Source organism: Nannobrachium achirus (genome assembly GCF_963921795.1).
Source record: "Nannobrachium achirus genome assembly, chromosome: 11".
In the NCBI taxonomy this organism is placed as follows: Eukaryota; Metazoa; Chordata; class Actinopteri; order Myctophiformes; family Myctophidae; genus Nannobrachium; species Nannobrachium achirus.
This window is the reverse complement of record NC_137820.1, coordinates 57,774,349-57,801,026: the sequence shown is the minus strand read 5'-3', so window position 1 is coordinate 57,801,026 and position 26,678 is coordinate 57,774,349. Positions and strand designations below refer to the sequence as shown.

At 45.5% G+C, this 26,678-nt stretch overlaps 1 protein-coding gene across 1 annotated transcript in view; it reads left to right on the top strand.

The window, feature by feature from the left end:
* LOC308294546 (DENN domain-containing protein 2A) overlaps window positions 1-26,678 on the top strand; it is an 84,597-nt gene continuing 57,919 nt past the window's right edge. The window contains exon 1 of the mRNA XM_080737277.1: window positions 1-185. The gene's annotated coding sequence lies outside the window, so the exon portion shown is untranslated. The remainder of the gene's footprint in view (window positions 186-26,678) is intronic.

Here is a 26,678-nt window from a genome sequence, read left to right as displayed (position 1 = left end):
ACACAGAGGAGGAGACAGAGCCGAGCAGAGCCTGGGCTGAAGGCAGGAAGGAAGGAAGGCATGCGAGGCTGAGCAGGACCCCTAGCTGCTGCATGTCTTCTCCTCCTGGATCACATTTCACTAAAATGAGAAACCACTGCAGGGAGAGCAGCACCCCCACAGGGCTCAGCACCCAGCCGAGGAAGGTATGGTACCACCGTGCGTGTGCGTGTGTGTGTGTGTGTGTGTGTGTGTGTGTGTGTGTGTGTGTGTGTGTGTGTGTGTGTGTGTGTGTGTGTGTGTGTGTGTGTGTGTGTGTGTGTGTGTGTGTGTGTGTTTAAATTCTATTCATCTCTAATCAATTTCTTGTGTGTGAGAGAAAGAGAGAACAAGTAGTAGTGTGAGTATGTGTGAGCAATGTGTGATTATGTGTTTAATAGTGTATGTTTCAATTCTATCCATCTCTAATCAATTTCTTTCGACCTTTTGGCTTTTTGTAATGGGATTTCAGATTATTTTGTGCGTGTCTTTGAATGTGCAAAGGCCAATAGATTGTACCGTCAGAGTGTGTGGCTTGAGCTGTGTTTACTTTGTATTGTATTTAAAGTCTGCTTTGGCTCCAGTTTGAGTGTGTTTGAGTGTTGGTCCAAGTAGCCCTGTCTGCTGTCCAGTCCATTACTGCTTACCGCAAGACTCATCCGATGTATACTTCAAAACCTGCCCTTCTGCACTGTGTTGTGTGTGCGCGCACAGCCAGGCACACACACACATGCGCGTACACACACACACACACACACACACACACACACACACACACACACACACACACACACACACACACACACACCAAGGATGTCATGTCCCATCTCTACTTTATACACAATGGGAAGAGAGGGGTAGAGCTGACTATTTGGATAATACCCACATTACATTCAAGCCATCATATTACAGATCCTATTATGTGTTTTTTGAAAGAGAGAGAGAGAGAGAGAGAGAGAGAGAGAGAGAGAGAGAGAGAGAGAGCAAGCATGACTACACTATAGGACAACAACTCAACAGGTATTCACTTCACCTGGATGATTCTGCTGAAATTAGCTAAATTTTATGAGAGAGAGAGAGAGAGAGAGAGAGAGAGAGAGAGAGAGAGAGAGAGAGAGAGAGGCAGACCAAAGGGAGAGAGAGACAGACTCGGCTCACTGGGAGGATAAGTGGAGCAATGAGGGTGAGCAAGGCAGTATGTGAACAAAGCCACCTCTTGATGCAGAGCAGCGGTGTTCTGTTGGCTGTGTTGTTGTCGTGAGGACAGACAGACAGGTATTCTATCTGAACCAGAGCTGTCTCTCAAAAGGTCAACATTTAACACTAACACTTTGTGCTTCACAATCACAACACATACTGTAAGACTGGAGATGCCGGCGAGACATATCAGAGTTGATTATACAGTGTGTATCGTCGCTGTTGGGCAGAACCCTCTAATCTCCATATTTGAACTTTTTGAACTTAAATTAATGCCATACTAAGTATGATCAAGTAGGGCCTACTTGATCATACTACAGTGTCACATAAAAGCATCCAAAGTAGCAGATCTGCAAGCTCGAAACACAGTGCAAAGTGACACGTTTTGAGCTTGTAGATCTGCTTTATTTGCAATTTTTGGACATATGAGGCTTACACGGGCCGACAGAGATATTCTGTGTACACTACAGTACGTACATAAGTGTCTCTGAGATATTTACTGTACGTATACATCACCCAGAGTGCAGACAATGGCTATTTGTCTTCTTATTGTCAGCTATGCTTGCACATATTATGCACATATTTATGTGCAAGCATAGATGACAATAATATTTGTTTATGATCCTGATATAGTGGCAACAAGATACAGTATGCTCTACACCTTTTCTTTGTTCGCAATGTGTCGTGAGCTTGTAGATCGACTAGTTTTGGCCTTGCAACACCTGCATGCCACTAAGTATGACTCAGGCTTCATGCAGATACTCTGTGTGGATGTATGCATGTACAAATACACAGATCTGCATGTATGTGTGTGGGTACGTTCACGCGCGCGTGCGTGCGTGGCGTGTGTGTCTGTGTTTGTGTTGGACTCAAAAGTGACCGTAACAACATTAAGCAGAGACAAAGGGTGCTCTGTCCCCATCGTGTCACGCCACCCACTGCCCCGGCAAGAATCTGTGCTGCCTGCCTCCAATAAGCACCCATCTCTTAAAGAGATAGTTATCAATCATGAACCGACCAATAATCCATCTCCATCTCAAGGTGATGACCTCGGCTGAAACATCTCAGCGCTGGCCAATCATTTACCCTGATGATGATGAAGACCAACTCCGCTCAACTCACAAAACCTCAGACAGACTTCCATCCGGTTACGCTGCTGCTGCTGCTGCTGCTGCTGCTGCTGCGTCTCTGTTTGAGTTTAATGGCATCTGAAAAGAGGCCCCTTGATTTAATTTGGGGGTTATTATTATGGAATTCTATACTACCATTAAATTGAGCTGCGTACGCACATAACAAGTTGACCTCAGGTTCAGCCAATAAATAGGAATTCTGTTACACACAAATCAACATTCCTCTGCCCTCTCGCTCTCTCTCTCTCTCTCCTCCTGTCCACGCAGTACAGCATGGGTCTTCAACAGGGGGTCCGGGACCCCTAGGGGGTCCTCAGAGTTACTACAGGGGGACTTCCAAATCTTTGAGTGATAGAATGTTTTTTTCTCCTTTTTTATATTAACCACTTGAACCCTAGTGTCCATAATCTGAGAACCTTAGCCAAAAATAGCAGATCTACAAGCTCACAACGCCTCGCACTGCGAGGCTTTGTGAGCTTGTAGATCGGCTATTTTCGGCAAATAGGTTTGGTGTAGAGGGGAAAAAGAGCAGACTAAATACAGAGTGAAAGATCAAGTTTATAATTATTGACGGTTCAAGTGGTTACATATCTGAAAACACAAGTTGACTGATGAATCCAAAATACACTGATGATTGTGCCGTCAGACAATGAAATGATATTGTATCTATGGGTTGTGGGGGTCCCTGCTTCATCTCTCTCTCGAAGGGGTCCTTGGCCTGAAAACGTTGAAGAACCCTGCAGTACAGTATCTCTCTCTGACTTTATTTCAATCCCTCTGTCCATCTATCTCTCTCTCTCTCTCTCTCTCTCTCTCTCTCTCTCTCTCTCTCTCTCTCTCTCTCTCTCTCTCTCTCTCTCTCTCGCTAGACTCGGTGAGAGTTTAAGATTTATAGCCTAGCGCCCGGCTGGCTGCCTCTACGGGGATGTGGAGAGACACAGTTTATGGACTTGGAGATAGAGGGTCAGGGACTAATCTGTCTGCTGGTCGCAAAAAGTTTGCACTAAGACAGGCTGTGATCTTGTAAAAGAGGCGCTCTGGTGCAGTGAAGAGCCTGGTGTGTGTGTGTGTGTGTGTGTGTGTGTGTGTGTGTGTGTGTGTGTGTGTGTGTGTGTGTGTGTGTGTGTGTGTGTGTGTGTGTGTGTGTGTGTGTGTGTGTGTGTGTGTGTGTGTGTGTGTGTGTGTGTGTGTGTGTGTGTGTGTGTGTGTGTGTGTGTGTGTGTGGATGCATGCATGCGCCACTATCACACGCTCGACAGTCTGTCTGATTGAGTGAGTTGTTTACATTCCTTGGATAAGGGGCATTCGTCCACTGGCTGACTGGCCGTTGTGATACAATGCTGACTGCTCTGGTAAATTGTGTATGTGTGACGCTTGTGTTGATGCTCACACATTCACTCTGAGGGCGTTTTCTCTCAATTATAATCTCAAAATCTCACAGTGAATCTTTTTCTTTCTACAATTTATGATTCAGGCATTTAGCAGAGCTCTTAAGGAGGTCGCCTGGCACTCAAGAAAATGCCTATGATGAGTTGATGACATGCCACAAATAGGGACACCAGATTGAAAGTAACCTTGCGTAACTAGCCAGGCTTACTCATCTGCGAAGAGAAGGCACGGATTGATTTGAAAAGTGGGACTTCCGCCGTGTGAATTTTCACCGTGCATTGTTCCTGCAAATGTATTCCCAGCGGGGGAAAGAAATCTGTTCTACTTCTCCCGTTCCTTCTTTTGCGCTCGCAATAAACAATATCCAAACCAAAACATGGATTTGACAAAGTTACACCTATTATGAGGGGGTTTAGAGCTACAATACATTTTTGTTTGTTTCGCTGGGGAATGAAAACAGACCTGCACCGCATTACGTAACTTCCATTAAACGCAGAACATCCGCCAAATTCGAGTACTTCTGCTAAAAGCCAACACACAGCGCAGGTCTTGCCCAGCATGGATTGACAGTGATTAAGGCCCTGAGTAGTACACCAAGATGTCTTGCCTTGACTAATTACTGACAGACTAAAACCAATGACAGACTAAATGGTCGAAGAATAACGTTCGCGTAGCATAGCAGCATTCTGTCGTTCTGTCGTTCTCTCTCGTCCTCATCCTTGTACACGTGATTCTCTCTAACACGTACACACAAATACCAGCACTTGAAAGGGCCATCCAGTCTGAAATCCCAGCTGAGACTGAGAGAATGTTTTCTCAATATGCACATTGTAAACTTATTGGAGAGGGAGGGAGAGAGAGACAGGGAGACAGAGAGAGAGAGGAAGTTCTCAAAACTAGCAGATTGTCTCTGTCGGGTGGAAACCTCATATGTCCAGATAATGTACTTTTCAGGATTCAAATTCAAAAGCATCAAACGTACACTTTTGTGTGACGCTGTAGTAAGATCAAGTAAGGGCGTTAATTTATGAAAACACACATAAACGTTATATATAATAATATATAATAATATGGAGATAAGAGGTTTCTGCCCGGATTGCGACGAGATATTTAGTGTCTGTCATGCATGACAAATCTGTCATTTCTCTCTCTGAACTGAATCACTTGTTTTTTTGGAGACATGTCGAATGAGATAAACGGCTCTGTGTGATTGGTATGAGTCACAAGCGCACCAAGTCACCCAGGAAGGAACCAGAGCAGTTAAACTCTTCTAATTGACACCATGGGATCCAGTTCCCAGAAAGACACAATGAATCACTGACGGATTGCGTTGATGTTGTGAGAAGCCTTTGTACTGCCTTTGATTATGTGTCTACCTACGCTGCATGCATCTGCATAATCATGTGTACAGGTGTGTGTGTGTGTGTGTGTGTGTGTGTGTGTGTGTGTGTGTGTGTGTGTGTGTGTGTGTGTGTGTGTGTGTGTGTGTGTGTGCGTGTGCGTGCGTGCATGCATATATGCACGGTTTTGCATATCTTTGCATGTCTGTGTCTGTGCACGCATATTTTTATCTGTGACCATGTATTCTCACATGTGCTTGTGCCCTTTTGTGACTTGGTATTGTACTTGTGTGTGTGTGTGTGTGTGTGTGTGTGTGTGTGTGTGTGTGTGTGTGTGCGTGTGCGTGCGCGCGCTGCAGTCAGTGACATCTGTCACCTCCATTGTCCTGAGCTTTGAACAGTGACAGGAGGACTTTAGAGGAGGGGGGACCTTTCTTTTCCCACCTCCCTCTTACAGGAACCAGCTTTTTGACGGGCACTCGGCAGGGCACCCCCGTGACTAAGGACCCCACCGGGGGCCGTGTCCACTCCGTAGCCGGGCTGCCGCTTGTCGCCACGGCGACGCGGCGCAGAAGGAATGCCGTCCCGCGGCGACGGCAGAGGAACTCTTCCTGCCCCAGAGAATGCTGGGAGGACGCATTGTCTGAGGCCCTGGTCCACAGCCATGTTTCTAGTCTGTATCAAAGACTTGCCCGACGCGATACCCCCCCTCCTGTTGACATTAATACACACACACACACACACACACACACACACACACACACACACACACACACACACACACACACACACACACAGAGAGAGAGAGGCAGATCCATGGACAATGCATGCCATTACACAAACATATGGATTCGCAGGCGATGCAGCACACACATTACACAACACACAAACACACACAGACATGAATGGATGCTTAATGAATACCATCACACGCACACACACGCACCCTAAAGTCCTCTCCCAGACCATCGCTGGCAAGCTGTTGCTGGGACCTTGGCTGGCTGGCTGGCTGGCTGTAGCTGGCTGGGTCTGTTTAAGAGTCTCGCTCTCTTCTCCCAGTATAGTATACGAGTTTAAAAAGCGCATCAAACTGTGGCTGCAGGGGGAAACGGCGGCGCTGTTATTCCAATTAGGACATTTAACAAGACATGACGAGAGCAAATCCCCATCCCGCTGCGCTGTTATAGCACAGACACTATAAGGCCCTGGGTTCTGGTGGATGCATGCATGGTGCAGTTAGTTACTCCCCTAAGGGGAGGAGAAGCCTGCCCGGGTGATGTTAGATGTGGCCTCTGTGCTAAAGCCATGGCTAACCAGCGATGACGAGCTCTGTGCTCTGCGCCTGCACGCTGCAGGGCTTGCTGTGGCTTTTTGCAGTTTCGTTGCCCGATGGCAGTGTGCGGTTAGCGCATGTGGAACACGCACATCATGCATGCTTATAGACACCCTTCTTGGACACACACACACACACACAAGCACACACATGGTATTACCGTACTTGTGAGTACATGGAAATTTTAGCAGGGCAATTCTAGGTGTGTAGTGCTATTCCGAGGTCCCGCTGTTTCGAGGTTCCAATAGTCCGAGTCTAACCTGCCGACGCTGGTGAACGCTAACCTGTTGACGCTGGTGGACGCTAACCTGCTGACGCTGGTGGACGCTAACCTGCTGACGCTGGTGGACGCTAACCTGCTGATGCTGGTGAACGCTAACCTGCTGATGCTGGTGAACGCTAACCTGCTGACGCTGGTGGACGCTAACCTGCTGACGCTGGTGGACGCTAACCTGCTGATGCTGGTGAACGCTAACCTGCTGATGCTGGTGAACGCTAACCTGTTGACGCTGGTGGACGCTAACCTGCTGACGCTGGTGGACGCTAACCTGCTGATGCTGTTGGACGCTAACCTGCTGACGCTGGTGGACTGACACTGGTGAACGCTAACCTGCCGACGCTGGTGGACTGACACTGGTGAATGCTAACCTGCAGACGCTGGTGAACGCTAACCTGCCGACGCTGGTGAACGCTAACCTGCAGGCGCTGGTGAACGCTAACCTGCCAACGCTGGTGGACTGACACTGGTGAATGCTAACCTGCAGACGCTGGTGAACTCTAACCTGCCGACGCTGGTGAACGCTAACCTGCCGACGCTGGTGAACTCTAACCTGCCGACGCTTGTGAATGCTAACCTGGTGAATGCTAACCCTAAGCCTAAACCCTAACCCAAAACCATACTCTAACCGGACTACTGGGACTTCGAAACAACGAATATCGAGATTTTGACGCAATTTTATGAATGTAGTTTAACCCTATCCCTAAAGCCCTGAATTCATACATTGTGAACATTTTTTTCGTTCTGCTTTTTTTGGACACCATTGCGCAACCAAGTATACATCAAGTATTGACTCTGAAGGCCAACACCTAAGCCTAACCTCTGAATGCCTAATCCTAGCCCTAACCTCAACCTCCAACAGGAAAAGTGTCCTCACAATATTTCTCAAATGACTACTATAGCCTACTTTACTTTTGGTCCTCGCAAGTATAGTCATGAAACACACACACACACACACACACACACACACACACACACACACACACACACACACACACACACACACACACACACACACTAGAATTGCCAGTCAGTCACATGCTGTACTTAAGTAAAACATACAGTACACATACTTTAATGCATGCATGCCATGCACACAGCGCACACTTACTGTCACACAAGCATGCGTGTACAAGGATATTAAATGACTTTGGACGTGTAGTGTATACGCGCACACATACACATACGGTACAGTGCACAACACTTGGTAACCATCACAACATGGTTTAGGGGAACCTGAGTGGCGGGCCGGGGCAGGGTCTCGTCTGTGGAAGGAATGCGTCCACTTGGAAGCTGCTGTGATCTGGCAACCGCCTCTGATGTGGCTCTAATGCCACTTTAATGTGGCATGTCGAGGACACAGCTACAAGGGATTTAGTGCCAGGTCCTGATGGGCATTCCAAGTGAAATGGGAAAATGTTATAGCATGTTTTTGCGAGGGTTTTTGCATGCAGTGTGCGATTTGATATGGAAAAACCTTGAGACCAGAAACCATCAAAGCATCTGGGATGTTCCAGCAAACGGAGCAAGTCATGTGTGAACACTCTTCTGTCTTGTTTTTCCCCTCTCCCTCTCCCATCCTCTTGTTTTTTTGTTTTTTTTTTACTTCTCCTAGGTTCATACAGTATAAAGAAACTTGTTTATTCCAAACATTATTACATGTCTTACTAAAGGCCCATTCGCACTGGGCCAGATAACAGATAAAAAAAATCTCTTTCTCCAGATAAAAAAAAATATTTTTCTCCATTCAAGTGGATGGTAAGATACAGATACAGATTTTATCTGTGACAGACTTTTTTTTAATCTTTATCTTACCATCCACTTGAATGGAGAAAGAGATTTTTTGTGATGTTATCTGGCCCAGTGGGAATGGGCCTTTACACTAAACCAGTCTCTCCCCTTTGGAACCAAAAATGTTCACCCTTCTCAACAATTAAGCATAATATCCATGAAGCCACAGTTGATGTCCGTTGATCAATGTTATTCAAATATTCATTATATATATTTTTGAGCGGTGCTCCTGAAACAGAAGCTAAGTTCCAACATCTGGCTTTGTCCGGTTACCAAACTAGTGGGGAAAACGAGTTAAAATAATGTCCGGGGCTAAGGTAAACTCAAGCGTGGCCTACATCTGGCCTAGATATGGCCTACATCTTGGTTGAAACGGCTCAAAGTTTGTTGTACGCCCATTGGCCAAGCTGTGATTGGCTTGTGGGACGCTTGATGAAATTAACTCATAAATGGCACCGCTCACTTCACACTAGGTGTGATTTTATTCCATTTAGAGGTATTTGAATCACATCACTCGCGCCTCCGTTTCAGAGGAAAGCTAAGCCAAAGAAAAAAGCCATTTTGTGACGTCTATAATCTTTCCCAAAGACCCTGAACCCTTATACAGGTGTTTTGAGTTACTCAGGCTTATTACACCCAGAACCATGTAAAGAGAAGCGTGACGACAACGGAAGTGCAAAATGGCTCGGTCGTCACCGCCGCGTGATTGACGTAGACCACAGATCCAGTTCCAGGTAGATGCTATATACAATCTGATTATCTTAATCAAAAGTTGTATTTACAGCAGTAGCTATTCTGCTACAACTCTACTGCACTGCTAGAATGTGCTGCTGCTAACTTCCAGGAACTAAATTATTATTGAGAGGTGCTCCAGCGGCATTAACCCTTTCCATTGTTTTAATTACCTCTTGTTCTTAGTTGTGTGTGGGCGTGCACACGTCTTGGTGGGCGTGATTATTTGCCTATCCCTAACTCTCTAACTCTAACTCTCTTAATCTTAACCTCAGTAAAACTATTAAGCCTTGCCGAGCCATGTGGCCCATAGGGCCTATCTCCTGTTTCTGTAGTGTGAGTCAGCTTGATGTACAAGTACTGTACACTCCCTGGACATGACACTAGTATGTCGCAGGGACTGTTTAAGAGTCTCGCTCTCTTCTCCCCGTATACAAGTTTAAAAGCGCATCAAACTGTGGCTGCAGGGGTAAACGGCGGCGCTGTTATTCCAATTAGGACATTTAACAAGACATGACAAGAGCAAATCCCGTCCCGCTGCGCTGTTACAGCACAGACACTATAAGACACTATAAGATATGGGGAGGAGAAGCCTGCCTGGGTGATGTTAGATGTGGTCTCTGTGCTAAAGCCATGGCTAACCAGCGATGACGAGCTCTGTGCTCGCCAATCCAACCCTTGATGCTGAGTGCCAAGCAGGGAGACACTGGGTCCCATTCTTTGGTATGACCCAACCGGGGTTCGAATCACGACCACTCAGTCTCAGGGCAGACACTCTAACCACAATCCCACAGAGCTGGTCCATTAAAACTAATGCCTAACCTTAACCCTGAACATAACCTCACAAAACCTTGGAGAGAGTTTGAATAGCTGCTCCCTCGCGCTGCCATTAGTTGTGTTTGCACCAGTGCCAGGCCAGTTTACCTAGTATCATTGTTTTTAAAGAGGTGGTGCCATGATAATTCCCCCCTCTAAAACATGATTATCAGGTATTATGATTATACTAGGAGGAAGATTTTTTCCAAAAAAGTATACAGAAAGAGTTAAAATTGGGTTTTTATGTGGCCACACCCCCAGTTCATTAAGTATGCATGGATGTCATGGTGGGTGGTGACCTAGCTGAGTTAGCCACACCCCACAGTGTTGGGTGAATGGCAATTAGGGGAGGAGTTGATTCTGTGATGTCATCTTATCTGTGTTTTTTAACTGACACTTTTGACCAGATCAGGTGGCAGCCTCCAAGAGAAAACAAACAAATACCAAGTGAATAAATAATTGCTCATAAAAACCACACCAGGGGGTCTAATGAGGTACTTTCAACCTCCTAGACACATGAAAAACAGAAAAAGTACAAAACTATGGCACCACCTCTTTAAGGCGGTTGTACAGTTATTGTGACATCATTAAATTGTCACCAAAGTAATCGGCCACAGTAACTCAAAAACACCTGTGTGAGCCGTTCAGGGGGCCTTTAATCTTTTCCAAAAGACATTTACGAAATTAAATGGCCAGCGCTTAAATGGCCCAAGGACCCCATAGCGGGTCCCCGGACCCCACTTTGAGAAGCTCTGCTGTACAGGATCCACTACAAATGGTCTGGATGGTGTACTACATACAGTGCAGACCTGGATGGATGGAAATGTACATGTTTAGTTTGGCCCGCTTCAGCGGGGCTAATAAAGAAAAAAAGGCCCTCTCCCATTTCACTCACCGATTCTTTAATGTCTGCTAGCTCGGCCTCGGGCCTGGGCTCATACTCACAGTTGTCGGTCACGGGGTGTGTGGGGGTCAGAAATGAGCGCTCAACTCGCCTCTGGAGTTTACACTCCGGAAGAGCACTTTCCCAAGCTCTCGCCTTTGCCTGGTTCCCCTGGGATTTCATTGTGGGGGGCTGGGGAGGGGAGAATTATAAAAATCTGTTTCGGCACAGGCGCACAAGGGGAGCAGGGATGAGTTTGGGGGCTGGTATTGAAAAGGGGGGGGGGGGGGCTCTGGTAGGAGTTCTCAGGCTCACAATGCGAGGGGGGGGAAAAAAACAGGAAGATGGAGCTGAGAGGAGGACGTTTTTGGCAGCTTGAGTTCAGCTGCGAGGCTGTGGCTAGGAGGAGAAATCGGATCCGGGGCTCGGAGAATAATGTTAGTGTGTTGAAGCAGTCCCAGGTTATTGTTAAAGAGATCCGTATCCACTCTCTGTTCAGTCCTAATTCTAGGGAGAAAATTAATACAACCGACAACACAATGTAGTCTCAGAATACATGCTCCTCTCGGCCCGAAAGTCTTCTTTCTCAGCTTGAATTCCAGTTAGTATGAGAGTATTAAATGACAGGCTCTCACACGCCTGTAGAACCAACCAACCAGACTCCTCTGTTGTTGGCACTGTGTATGTGGACAGACATTGTCTAAGGTGTAAAGACACGCCTTGGTTCCCCCTGTTCTGTCTGGGAGCATGATGTAACGTTATACACCTTGCCTTGCATACATGCATATCGTCTCTGTCGGGTGGAAACCTTGTGATGTCCAAAACGTGTTACTTTTCAGGATTCAAATTCAAGAATAGCAAAAGTGGCAGATCTACAAGCTTGAAACGCGTGGCTTGTGTGGATCTGTTACTTTGGATGCTTTTGTGTGACTCTGTAGTATGATCGAGTAGGGCACCAAAAAGTTAAAAGATGGAGATGAGGGGTTTCTGCTCGACAGCAACGATATGTGCCCGTGCGTAAGTCCCGTCTACATGTGTACACATGCTCCTGTACTGTACGTGTGTCTTGTTTCATGACCTGTCATATCACTTGCGTGTGGCTGCATTAAGTAAAAGTGTCAATACCACAATGTAGAAATACTAAAGTCCTATGTTCAAACTTTTACTTGAGTAAAACTCAACAAATTATACTCAACGTATCAGAAGTGAAAGTATTCATTATCTATCTATAAATGCGACAAATCTCTGTCTGTTTGTTTGTTTGTTTGTTTGTTTGTAATCCGCGTATCTCGAGAACCGTTCGTCCCACCGGCTTCAGATTCGGCACGCGCGTTCCCCGCCGCCGCGCGGAGTGCAGTGCCGGGCCTCGACCCGACCCGACTCGCGGTTTTCCGAAACCGGCGCGAAACGTTCGGAATCTCCTTATGCGGAGCTGATTGTTGACATCAGGCTGTTCCGGAGGAAATCGGCGCAAGCACTGAGTCATTGTGACATCACTTCATAAAAGGCTCTGACATCACGTACGCCACATGAGTCAACACAAAACCTCTGTGAATGTGTATGTATGTATGTAATCCGCGTATCTCGAGAACCCTTCTTCCCACCGGCACGCGCGTTCTCCAGATATGGGCATAAAGTCTGACATCAGAGTTTTCCGCAACCGGTACTGTGTGTGCAGAGATCTTCATATATGGGCATAAGTGGACAAAGACAAACAGATGGTCAAAACGGGTCCTATGACAACAGGTATATTGGGGTTTGCATTAAAGGGTGGGTCTGCATAGATCTCCATATATGGGCATAAAATGGATGCAGACAGACAAATACAGATATCTCCATATATGGGCATAAATGGACACTTGCAAACAGATTTTCAAAGATCTCCATATATGGGCATAAAGTGGACGCAGACAGACAGATACAGATATCTCCATATATGGGCATAAATGGACACAGGCAAACAGATGGTCAAAACGGGTCCTATGACAACAGGTATAATGGGGTTTGCATTAAAGGGTGGGGCATTCATGGGGTTTGCATTAAAGGGTGGGGCATTCATTCCCTATTTCAAATTCGGCACGTGCGTTCCCCACCGCAGCAGGTAGTGCAGTGAAATTCGGCACGTGCGTTCCCCACCGCAGCAGGTAGTGCAGTGCTCGGCCTCGACCCGACCCGATACACGATTTTCTGGAACCAGCACGAAAGGTTCGGATTCTGATGTCTGACATCAGGATTTTCCGGAACTGGCACTGTGTCTGCATAGATCTCCATATATGGGCATAAAATGGATGCAGACAGACAAATACAGATATCTCCATATATGGGCATAAATGGACACAGGCAAACAGATGGTCAAAGATCTCCATATATGGGCATAAAGTGGACGCAGACAGACAGATACAGATATCTCCATATATGGACATAAATGGACACAGGCAAACAGATGGTCAAAACGGGTCCTATGACAACAGGTATAATGGGGTTTGCATTAAGTTTGTCTCCTCCTCCATCTGTTTGTCTGTTTCCCTTTATTCCCATTATGGAGATCTCTGTATCTGTCTGTGCCTCCGACTGTGTTGCAGACACAGTGCCGGTTCCCCCTTTAATGCAAACCCCATTATACCTGTTGTCATAGGACCCGTTTTGACCATCTGTTTGAAAAAGCGACAGAAATCTCATATATGGGCATAAAATGGACGCAGAATCACAAAGATCTCCATATACGGGCATAAAAGGGACACAGACAGACAGATACAGAGATCTCCATATATGGGCATAAAATGGACGCAGATAGACATATCTCCATATATGGGCATATATGGGCATAAAATGGACCCAGAACTATAACTGCAGTGATCTCCATATATGGACATAAAATGGACACCGACAGACAGACAGATACAGATATCTCCATATATGGGCATAAATGGACACAGGCAGACAAATGGTCAAAACGGGTCCTATGAAAACAGGTATAATGGGGTTTGCATTAAAGGGCGGGGCATTCATTCCCTATTTACATTGTTCCGAGTTGGACAGGTCGCCGACTAGACGCTGGGCCGCCCGAAGGGCGGCCCAGCTTCTAGTGCATATAATGTGCCGTTTCACAGGTTCTTTCAAATAGTTTCAAAAGCTTTCACAAACAGGTCTACAGTATACTGTAACACGTCGTTTTCAAATAATTGTTGTGGAGTAAAACCACTGAATTGTACTTAAATACTGTACTCTTGGGTAAGTGTACTTAGTTAACTTTACACCACTGGCTATGGTCTCTCACAAAATGTAGCGCTGCCTTCCAAGCAACAAGTCCATTCCTGGCAAAACCTCCATGGCTGTCTCTACTTGGCAAGCCAGTCTTGGTAATGGCCTGACACTGTGTGATTTATTATGGTTCTAGTTGTCCTGTTCCAAACACAGGTGCAACTACACCAAAGTCTTGAGTCTCGCTAGAGTTTCAGGTTTAGAAGGTTTAAAAGCACTTAAAAACCCACATGTACCTACATGATCAGCTAATTTAGCCAAATGTTCAGTTCACCCATGTGGACATTAGCCTTTGTTACAGGATAGCTATACAGTTTATTGCATGTACTGTATGAATTGCAAGCCAAGTTTTATTTGTGGATCAGCCAAATGTGTGAGTGTAAAAACATGTGAATGCATGATGACATGTACAGATTGTGTTTTGTTGCAAAACTGATATCAAAATCAGGGTTAAAAAAAAAAGCAAATGTAGTTAACATAGCATCACAATCATCTTAACCTCTTTCTCCATTTATCTGTTGGCTATTCAACAATAGCAGATGTATGCTCATTGCTCACAGTGAGCTTGTACATCTGCTATTTTGGAGAATATTAAAAACAAATATCCAAAAAGGTTTTTGAATTAACACAAATCTTCTCTTCTGGGGGTCCCTGGCACAAAGCCTTGTCAGATGGATGTCTGCAGGCCAAATATACATCATTTTGGGGATCCTTCCTTCACATGGAAAGAGTTTGAGAACCCCAGCTCTATCTTATCTTTAGCTTGGGACCTTGTTGTTATAACAAATATTGCCTGGTTTGGTAGGTTGTCGGGCCAAGGTTGTCAGTTCAGCGAGTTGCGTTGCAGCTGTAACAATAAGTGAAGTGTGTAGGTTCCTGTTCTGTATGTGTCAGAGCGATGAGGCAGTGCACTGTGGTGGGATGGGTCTAATGTAGGTCAGAGGGTGAGCTGTGGAAGAGCAGGCAGGCCCCAGGAACTAGCTGGCACCGTCCCTGCTCCCCTGCTCGCTGGCTGGCTGGCTCGCTGGAGCCAGCGTATAATTGGGAGCAGATTGGGATGACTCGGAGGAGATACGGTGCTGAACTGAAGCTCTTCTGGTTGGCTTCTGATCACAGGACCCCTGAATTGATATGTATTTGGCCGCGGACCCCCACCTGAAAATGTTTTGTTGCCATGGAAGGGAACCCCATAAGAGAAGATTTTAATTTATATATTTTATTTGATTCAAAACATTTTCTATATATTTAAAAAAAAAACGACTTTCCAAAATTGGAGATGTACAAGCTTCCAGTGTGGCATGAAGTTACGCACTGTGAGCTTGTAGATCTGCTATTTTTGAATATCCAATATGTCCATGACCTCCACCGGCTGTCTGTCAGTCATTCAGTCAGTCTGTCTGTCTGTCTGTCTGTCCGTCACGTCACACTTTTCCCCAACTCATATCTCTGCCACCGTTGCCCCAATCCATGCCAAACTTTGCACACACACTCCTTGCCTGACAATTTAACCACAACCTCGTCTGGTTTCCAGGCTAATAAGGCAGGCAGGTTTCTGAACTGTCAACAGCCCTCCTCTGTGATGCAGAGTGAGTGGCATATTATAATGAGCATTAATGAGGAACAATTATATGAAGATAGGTTGAAAATGAGTGAAGTGGTCCTTTTAAGTACAGCACACTTGAGTAAAAGTACTCCACCACTAGTGGGGAGGAGTTTAAGGACATAGACTCCGCCCATACGAGGTAGTGTGACATGACCTCTTTCAGATGGAGGAGAGAGATTTGCTTGCTCTTCTCTTCTCTTCTCTTCTCTTCTCTTCTCTTCTCTTCTCTTCTCTTCTCTTCTCTTCTCTGCAGCTACCTCAAGTCTAGTCTCTATAATTCTTGGCATTGAGCAGCATCCACTGCTGTGAACAATTTATTCACGTCTAATCCCATGTTCTAAACCAAACGAGTCTTCAAGGCTTCAAAAGAAGCTCTCATTCCCCTCAAAAGGCATCTCCAGCTCTTCCGTAAATTAGATGTTTGGCTACTTATATCACCTCTTATCTCACGTCCCTTGTGCCTGTGGCTTCCCTCTGTTTTGGAGACGCGGGCTTATCGCTAGCAAAAGCCTTAAGCGCATCGTTAGCCTGCTAGTCGCACCATTTGCAGAGGCAGTGGGATGTGGCATGAAAGCCAAAAAACTCCAAAGGGAAGGGGAAGACTCCTATTAAAAGGCCTGTGGTGAAACGGCCTTGGAATGGCCGTTTGTTCAGCCTGACAGGTGGGGAGGGATCCAGAAGGAGACGGGAGCACGTTTTTGCTGACTTTGTAGGACTTTGTTTCCCGTTGTTTTTTCCGACATTATTGACCTTGCGGAGTTGCAGTGGTCGTAGCTGTCATATTTATCAACAAAAGGGCTCCAAAGTTCTTTCTCAATCCCGTTTCTCAATTCCAAGAACACAAAGAATGGACTCGCTTCCTTGGGAAGAATGCACCGATCATGTTAAAGCAGCAATCCATAACTTTTGTTGTGTGAATGACAGTGTTATTTTTAACCAATCTGTATGGTGCACTAGAGTATGTTAAGATATAACTAACAACTGTGGTGGTTGTAATTGGTCCCTCTACTCTTCCATGGAGATGTTTAGATCCTGCTGGTTTGACAAGAGGTATCGTGTGAAAGGGGCGCATAGTGTTGTTCCATTCCGATGTGTCATTAGTCCGAGGCTGGTGAATGCTAACCTGCCGATGCTGGTGATTGCTAACCTGGTGACGCTGGTGAATGCTATCCTGGTGAATGCTAACCCTAAACCTAACCCTAACCTTAACCCTATAACCTTACTCGGACTAATGGGACCTCGGACTATCGAGATTTCACTGCGTGAAAGTCAAATGTAAATAACTAGCTCTGGCAGGGGAACTTGAACTGAATAATCATTCATTGAGCAACTAGGCCTACGTTGACCTACTGTAAAGTCCACCCCAAACTAGAAAGTTTGTTGTGCTCGGATCGTTGGTTATACGTTCCCTGTTCCCAAGAACTTTGTGAGAGAACATTCTCCCCAAGTTAACTGGACAAGAACTGTGGAACATTCTTCCCAAGAATGCAAATTATGTTCTTTCTTTGTTCTTGGCATTGAGCACCAGCCCATACATACAGTATGTTATCTCTGTTAGGTGGAAACTTCTTGTGTCCAAAACTGTTACTTTTCAGGATTCCTATTCAAACATAGCAAAAGTAGTAGATCTACAAGGTTCAAAAGAATCAAAACGCATCACTTTGTGCCGCGTTTCGAGCTTGCGGATCTTTTGCTATTGATACTTTTCTGTGATGCTGTAGTATGATCAAGTTTTGATATAAAAACAAGAACAATTGAAATATGGAAATAAGGCCTGGACTGCTGGCATAGCGGTCCAGGCACCATGGCTCCAAAGAAGCCTGCCAGCATGTCACAGGTTTGAGTCCTGATTCCGACGGCCTTTGCCTCCCCATCTCTCTCTCTGTCAAACTACCATCCTATATCAATTATGGCATACAAAAAAAGTACTAAAGAATTATAATAATGTGGAGATAAATGTTTTCAGCCCTTAAGTGACGATGTGCATTTATTCGCTTCATGGGAGCTTGTGGAACCCCACACTGAACCGACTTCCTGTTAAGTGACACCGCACTTCCTGTCTGTCTGTGAGCCCATGCCCTCGACAAACAAAAGGCAAAACAAGAAAATAGCTGTTTACGTCCGTGTGCCATCCATAATTACATCCAGTACAGCCGGTTTCTCTCCGGACTCCGCTTGTAATTACAGTTTGTTTATGCATTTTCTGAGGTAATATTTTGGCCTGGTTCTTACTGCTCCCGATGGAATAGCTGCGTAGAGTAGACCGCTCCGGCCCTGGAAGGGCTTTCGGCTGTATACACCAAGCCACAATAACAAGAAACGCTATACATGGGGTGTTATAATGTTACAATAGATGCTGCCGTTATATTTAGAATGGACTGATAAGAAAAGGAACACTAAGGGAGAAATTAATTGTTCCGCGGTATCCTGTCTGCCGCTGTGGCTAACCTCATTCTGATGTTGTCTCGCATCCATCCTTCTCCTATAACAATGGAGGGACAGGGAACTGGTCTCGGTGGAGAGTCCCTGTGGAGTGCACACGTCCTGGCATCAAAACCATGCATGCACGGCCCCCGGCTGGGTTGTAGCTCTCTAGTTTCCAATTCCAATTTCAAATCACTTCATGTAAGAATTGTGTTGGAAAAATGAAATAAATTGAATCATGTGGATCTCTGGGTTCACGTGGGAACGCCTTAGCTCCAATGTGAATCGTGGAACTTTTTGTCTGTGACAAAAAATTTGGGCAAGGTTTCCTTGCCCACATTTTTTAAATATTATGAAGTCAGCCTGTGCTGACTTCATAATATTAAAGATATTATATAACGGTAGTTCTAACGGTAGTTCTATGACCTTTGTGAGATCTGCTACAGACACACGCAGACGCACAGACACACAGACTAACCGATCCACTTATAGACAGCTTGACTGCACAGAGCCACACCGTAAATATGTGTCTGTCGGGGAGGTGGATCTGTATTGTTTATGCTATTTATTTAGTTATATGAAAACCTCCACCGGCTGTCAGTCAGTCTGTCTGTCTGTCCGTCACGTCACGTCACGCCACGCCACGCCACGTCACGCCACGCAATGTCACGTCACGTCACGTCACGTCACGTCACTCTTTTGGCCCTACTCTTATCTCCGGGACCGTTGCCCCTATACATGTATGCCAAACTTTACACACACACTCCTTGGCTGGCAAACCACAACCTCCGCCCCTGATTTCTCACATGCCCCTCTTCTACGCCACCATGAGGTTGCGTTTTGCAGACAACATACATGTGCCCTGACGGTCGCTTATCTCCCAATTAGGGAGTCTTACTGGTTAATTGTATTCAGTCTGTGAATTGTAGGCAGCAGACTTGTATTTTTGCCCTCTTTGGATAAATTAGGCCTTGCACATTTCCAGTATCAGTTGTTTTCTTTTTTCTGATTTCAACACTGTACTGAAATTAATGGAATCTGTGGCTTCCTTGAAAATCAAACGAGATATGAGACGCTTTGGAAAGTGGTGGGCAGACTCGGCACGCACTATGTACCATGAATCAGTCACCAACGGTCTCAAATTATGTGCATGGCGTTCCTCTAAGCTTAGAGTTAGGGTTAGTGTGGTTTAGAGGAGTTATGGTTAGAGTTAGGATGAGGCCATGCAGAAGTCCATGTAAATCACTGGTTCTCAATGTCGGGTATGGGGAACACCAGGGGCCAAAATGGACCCAGAAGGGTCCATTTTGGTTCCATTTGTACACTCTCAGAGTTAAATAAACATTGAGGCGGTTACAAAAAGATTCAAACTCTATTGGTTAGACCTACAAGTAACATATTAGAGTGGCGCAAAGGTGATACACCCGCGGCCCGCCCTACATTTGCATACTGGACACTGGTTGGTTTCTAACGGCCTAATGAATATCAATGTGGGGGTCCTAAGTGTGTATGGTAAAAGGTGCATTTATATAGCGCTTTTCTTTATCCAACGCGCTTTCATTCACCCATTCACACACCACATTCCTACACAGATGGCAGAGGAAACCATGCAAGGCTCCAACCTGCTCATCGGGAGCAATTAGGGGTCAATTCAGTGTCTTTTGCTCAAGGACACTTCGACACTAACTCTGAGGGAGCCCGGGATTGAACTGGGAACCTTGCGGTTCCCTACCGGCCATTCTACCCCTGAGCCATTGCTGCTGTGTGCCTGACTGCCTGTGTGTGTGTATTTGCGTGCATGCGTGCAGGTGTTGTGCATGCTGTGCCAGTGTGCCATACAGCAGGTCCTTCAGGACCCTACACTGATAGCGATGTTTACACGCAGTACGTCAGAGCTGGACCTGCAACAACAACAAGGACTCCCTGAGGTCTCTCTCTGTCCACCAGATAAGACCTGGCCGTTTACGCACAGAAGTAATGTGTGTGCAACGGAACCAGGAGATAGAGCAGAGAGATAGACATGAAGACAGGACAGAGAGGGGGGGGGAAAGATGGTATGTGGTACAAATACAGTAGATCAAAATGCTCCAAAAGTGTGAGAGAGGATCCAGGTTTTTTAGTATACACTCTGCATCTGTAACTCCTCTCTCTCTCTCTCTCTCTCTCTCTCACTCACTCACTCTCTCACACACACACACACACACACACACACACACACACACACACACACACACACACACACACACACACACACACACACACACACATAGGGTCGGCCTCGTCCTGGCTCTTGTCCAAGGCCTGGCTATGAAATCAGCTTGGGAAAGCAGCAGGGGACTGAACAGGACACAAAGAGAGAGAGAGACGGAGAGAGAGAGAGACGGGGAGAGAGAGAGGGAGACAGAGAGAGAGAGAGAGAGAGACGGGGAGAGAAAGGCAGATAGAAAGAAACAGAGAGCAAAGAGATATAGAGAGAGACAGAGTGAGATATACTCTGCAGAGTGGAGATAAGATTCCATAATTTCTCATTTCCATGACTTATACATCCTCCTGTGGCCTTCACCACCACCAGCCTCTCTTGTTTCAAACACCCCCACCACCCTGCTTCTCCTCAGGAGGAGGAGCACTGACCAATGGACACTTTTTGTTTGGCTGTGCACTATTGGGTTGTGTTGGTAGTATTGAGTATTATTGCTTGTGTTTGACATGGCGGTGAGATACTTGTGTAGCACTGACTAACATTGACTGTTTGGACACTTTTGGTTTGGCACCGCATTGATTAGTTGTGCTTTATTAGTATTGCTATATGTGTTGTGATGTGTCACTTACGAGCGTTGACTTACTTTTTTACACTTTATGTATATCGTCACTGTCGGGCAGAAACCTCTTATCTCCAAGTTTCAAATTTTTATGTTTTTCGCAAAGTAAAGCCCTGCTTCATCATACAAGGCCGTCGCACAAAAGTAGTGAAAACAGCAGATCTACAAGCACACAACGGGCGTTGTGTGCTTGTAGATCGGCTGTTTTCACTAGTTTAAATCATTTTTAAAATGATAAATACAAAACGAACGGTTTCGGACATACAAGATTTCTACCCGACAAGAACGATATATTCTTCTTTTTTGTGCCTGGCTTTTCTTTCCCACTGTACACAACAGTACTTCTTTTTTTATTTTCATACTCCTCTGTAACCTTGTAACCTTAAACTGATTCCCCCCCTTGGGATTATAAAGGTATCTATCTAGGATTGTTTCCAACACCCCCACCACCCTCCCTCTCCTCAGGAACCCAGCAGATCCCTGCTAAAGCCCTGCTCATCACTCAGTCAAACCCTTTAGTTTCACTGAGCGTCAGACGTTGCAACTTCATCCTGCAGAGCCTCCTGCACCACTTACTGTGGTGGGAAAAGTACTCAAATGTTTTACTTAAGTAAAAGTATCAATACTGCAATTTAGAAGTACTCTGTAAAGTCTGGAATTATTAATGTACTTGAGTAAAAGTGCAAAAGCATTGGCATCAAATCAAAATGTACTTAAAGAACCAAAAGTCAAAGGGGAAAATCTCGATAGTCCGAGGGTCCCATATAGTCAGAGTAAGGTTAAGGTTAGGTTTAGGGTTAGCATTCACCAGGTTAGAGTTCACCAGGTTAGCATTCACCAGCCTTGGACTAATGGGACAAATGGCTGAAAAATATATAAGGCTGAAGTGGTTAATGTGTGTTTTTTAAGATAATCTAAATCTACAAAGTAACTTGTAACTAAAGCTTTACAATAAATATAGTGCAGAAAAAGTACAATATTTGCCTTTGAGTGTAGTAGTGTAGTAGAAGTAAAAGTATTGGAAAGTGTAGTACTTAAGTAAATGTACTTAGTTACTTTACACCAATGACCTGAGTTGTGTTTTTGAGCCAAAAACACACCGCAACACGTTGTGAGCTTGTAGATCTGCTATTCGCCCAGTATTGGAATAGTGATGCTACAGTGTATGGTTCATGGTTAAGGCGAATCGGCTGCATGTGAATAAAGCTGTCTCACTTCAGAACAAAATAGGAATGCGACTTGACGCTGCAGTGAAAGAGAAGGCAGACCACAGGGATTATAGAAACCCACCCGTCATCCATTGACCCCTCCCCCTCCACTTGAGGCTCCCCATCATACAGTATTTCTCTCACTTTGATTCAGAGAGAGAGAGAGAGAAAGGGAAAGAGAAAGAGAGAGGGAGGGAGAGGGAGAGAGAGATAGAAGGGGAGAAAGAGAGAGGGAGAGAGGAGAGATAGATAGAAGGGGGACAGATAGAGACAGAGAGAAAAGGGATAGAGAGAGGGCGAAAGAATTGGGAGACAGAGAGAGAGAGAGACTGGAGAGAGAAAGAGCGAGAGAGAGGAGAGTAAAAGAGAGCGAGAGAGAGAGAGAGGGGGGGGGGGGGGGGGGGAGCAGCCAAGTTTGCCATTCCAGAGAGAGCTGGCTAAACGTGAAGCGGCGCGTTAAATTGATTGCAGGCGAAGCCTCAAGTACATGCTGCTGGAGCCAACCACATCTTGTACATAGGGATACATAGGGCCCTGAACTCGCTCTGGGTGCAGAGAGAGAGAGAGAGAGTGAGAGAGAGATAGAGAGAGAGAGAATATGAAAAATGTCTTCTTTTTTTTTCTCGCTCTCTCTCCTCCCCACTCTTACAGTCTTCGCTCGCTTGCTCTGTCGTCTGTCTTGTTTTACCCCAAACCACTCCTTCATGTGGGGGAAGTGGAAGACGTTCCTGTTGGGGCAGCCCTGTGTTGTGTTGGCTCCAAGCCTTTGTACTTGGTTGTGAGTATAGGAATCAGGCTATCAGTAACTCCTGATAGATGCTGTCGGGCCGAAACCTCTTATCTCCATATCTTAACCTTGTTTTTAGTTTTTTAGTTATTCGTAAATTAACGCTCTACTTGATCACTATATACAGGGTCTCACAAAATATCTTCAGTTTTGAGCTTGTAGATCTCGTACTTTTGCTGTTTTTGAATCCTGAAAAGTAACAGCTTTGGACATACAAGGTTTCCACCCGACAGAGGCGACATGTGGGGCACATGGGTGCGTGTGTGTGCACGTGTGTGTGTGTGTGTACTGTGTGTGTACTTTGTTTCATTCCTTGTCCTCTTTCGGCATGTGGAAATGACAGAAACAAAAGGATCAGGAAGAAGAAGAAGAAAAGGAAAAAAGCCAAGGGCTGCTGGTGATGTCATGGTGTTAGCTGTTCCTGCAGGGCTGGACAGCCGAGCGGTGGGTGGGGGGGTGACGGGAGGGGTGACGGGGGGGTCCAGGATGACATCTTTATGAGAAGCAGCTGTGTGGGAGAGGCGGGCCTCCAAAGCACTATGGGTGCAAAGCCAGCCAACACAGAGCTCTGCCGACAACAAGCCCTAGAGCCACATGAAGCCAGCACAGTTGTAGAAGCACAGGACACTAAACCACCTACACACATACTGTAGCAGCATGAGGCTAACTAAGTTTGTGTCTAAAGAGTCCTTGAGCAAGACTCTGATCCCCTAGTTGCTCTCGTTGCGCAGGTACCAACCTGCATAGTTTCCTCTGCCATCGGTGTATGAATGCGTGTGGTTCTCAGACAGTGGTTCTCAGACCTTTTCATGTCAAGAAACCTGATTGATAGCGAGGTTTTTTATCTTAAAACCTTACTAAATGTTAAAGAGAAATATAGAGTCCGTTCAGAAGATGAGAAGTAGATGTCCTGCTTTATTTAGAAGACAATATGCAGTCCATATACAGCATGTCCCAACAGTGGAAAGCTGATAGCTGTTGATTGGATCACTCAGTTTACAGTTAAACTAGCCCTTACCCGTTCAAAGATATGAGCTCTGAAATGATGTGCAGGGTGTGGGTTATGGGGTGTGCACTGTGCACACAGTATATGAGGGATGGAAAGTAACTTAAACTGGTGCTTAGATGATAATATGTAGGAGCATCAATGTAAAAAATACCCGTTTCGTTTAATGGCTACAGAGATACTGTGTACTGATCTGCATGATTTTTGGACAACATCTGTAACAGGGCCAGACACCTCACCCCCCCCCCCCCCCCCCACGCACGCACGCACACACACACACACACACACACACACACACACACACACACACACACACACACACACACACACACACACACACACACACACACACACACACACACACACACACACACACACAGCTGGTTAAACATGTTGCCTCATGCTAGATGCAGAATAGATAAGCCTCATGCTAGATGCAGAATAGATAGTAGATACACCATAAAAATGCTAATATACAGCATACGATTTGTGAAAGTGACAAACTGGCTTTGCAGTTATGTCAGGTGTGTTCATATGCTAATGGTGATGCGGATTCAGATCAATTGGTCCAGCCACCGAAGAGAAACGCTGTGACAGACAGACAGACAGACAGACAGACAGACAGACAGACAGACAGACAGACAGACAGACAGACATTTGGATAATTATATGTTTGATGACACAGCAAGGTAGTTTTGAGTTCATCACAGGCTCCTTTCCCATTGTGAAGTCCCAAGATCCTCGTCAGCACAGCAGGATGTGTCAACAGATGCAGTGACAGCAGAGGAGTGCTGGTCAAAGTCTGACATTTAGTGGTTTCTTCTTTCCAACATACGATATCAATTTTATACATACAAATGGTTAAAATAGAAAACATGTTATAGAATTTCCCTTTAACAGAACCCCACATTGACATGTCCCGTTTTTGGCCACGGACCCCCATCTGAAAATGTTTTGTGCCAGGGACCCCCAGAGATGAATCACCATAAAAAAGTTGTGATGTCTTTACTCGCGACCCATAAAATTGGTATATACGCAACCAAGTACCACTGGTTTACACCACAGCATTCTCATTAGAGTGGATGAGATGGAATTCAAAGTTCATGGTGGAAATGTTGGGGTGTGTGTGTGTGTGTGTGTGTGTGTGTGTGTGTGTGTGTGTGTGTGTGTGTGTGTGTGTGTGTGTGTGTGTGTGTGTGTGTGTGTGTGTGTGTGTGTGTGTGTGTGTGTGTGTGTGTGTGTGTGTGTGTGTGTGTGTGTGTGTGTGTGTGTGTGTGTGTGTGTGTGTGTGTGTGTGTGTGTGTGTGTGTGTGCGTGCGTGCGTGCGTGCGTGTGCAGCATGCAGCTCAGTGACACCAGGAGGTTGTGTCTTTTGTGAATCCTATATTTTCTTTGTCCCACATGTCACGACCCCTGCAGCACAGGGTCATCTTTGAAAAGCCTGTGTGTGCGTGTGTTTGTGTACGTGTGTAAGTGTGTGAGCGTGCGCGAGTGTGTGTGCGTGCATTCGCTCGGAGTGATTTGTGTAGAGACTTACAAACAGTTTGTCAGCTCTTTGTGAATCAACAGGTTATTTATGGCGTTACCACACATGGTCCCCTGCACCTTTCACATGCACCTCATTCACTCTTTCTCTTTGTTCCCAGAGTTGCTGCAGGGCAAAATCCTATTTGTTTCTCAGGTCTGATCTTTAGGACTGACATTTGATCTTTAGCCGCTTTGCGCTACGTTTGTACCTTTGTGGACCTTTTACTTTTGATGCTTTTGTGTGACGGTGTGTATGATCAAGTAGGGCGTTAAACATCTATGAAAAAGAGTTCCAACAAAGAATTTCGTTTTAATTTACAAGCTCACAATGATTGATTTGCGATACGGTGTGAGTGTGTACATACTGTATGCTAGTTTCACTATTCATCGCACAAAGTATATAGACAAAACCACAGACGTGCAATCATAACTGCGGTGCGAAGCGGAATTTGTCTATAGCAGGGGTTTTCATCTGATTGTGAACCAGGGACCACCACCCTGACTAAGAATCAACCTGGGGACCACTGTTGTGTTGGGTGGGGATTTGGGCTAAAATGATTATGTTTTGTTATTGTACTCCTGGTGATAAACTCATGTCAGCTGATATACTGGTATGAGTGCCAACGTGACACAAGCACACACATGTGATATATGTCCCAATAATGATGACTCAACCAGTAAATCTGTAAAATTTCCCCTTCACCTTCTTGAAATCCAAACTCTCTTTTTCTGTAGAATTTCTTTACCTCCAACATCCAAGTAAATTACAACATCGACACGTCATCATAGGTCACCGGGTCATATAGTTTCTCAGCTATATAGTGGAGAATAATTTAACAGAAATAATGATTTTAACCATTTTGATTTGCATGCATGGCCCAGGTTGGGGGCATGCATGCAAGTGGCTAAATATGTATTTTTAGACACAATAAGCCCATTCCCAAGATGCATCGCAATCTTTCATGGACAGATGTGACTTATGGGGGCTGGTGTAAATAGTAACAAAGAAATTGTCAGCCTACTGTGTCTAAAAATACATATTTAGCCACTTCTACGCATGCCCCCACCCACTGAAATCAAAATACTAAAATGGCTAAAAAGATAGAAAGCGGTCAATGAAAACATTTTAACACTCAT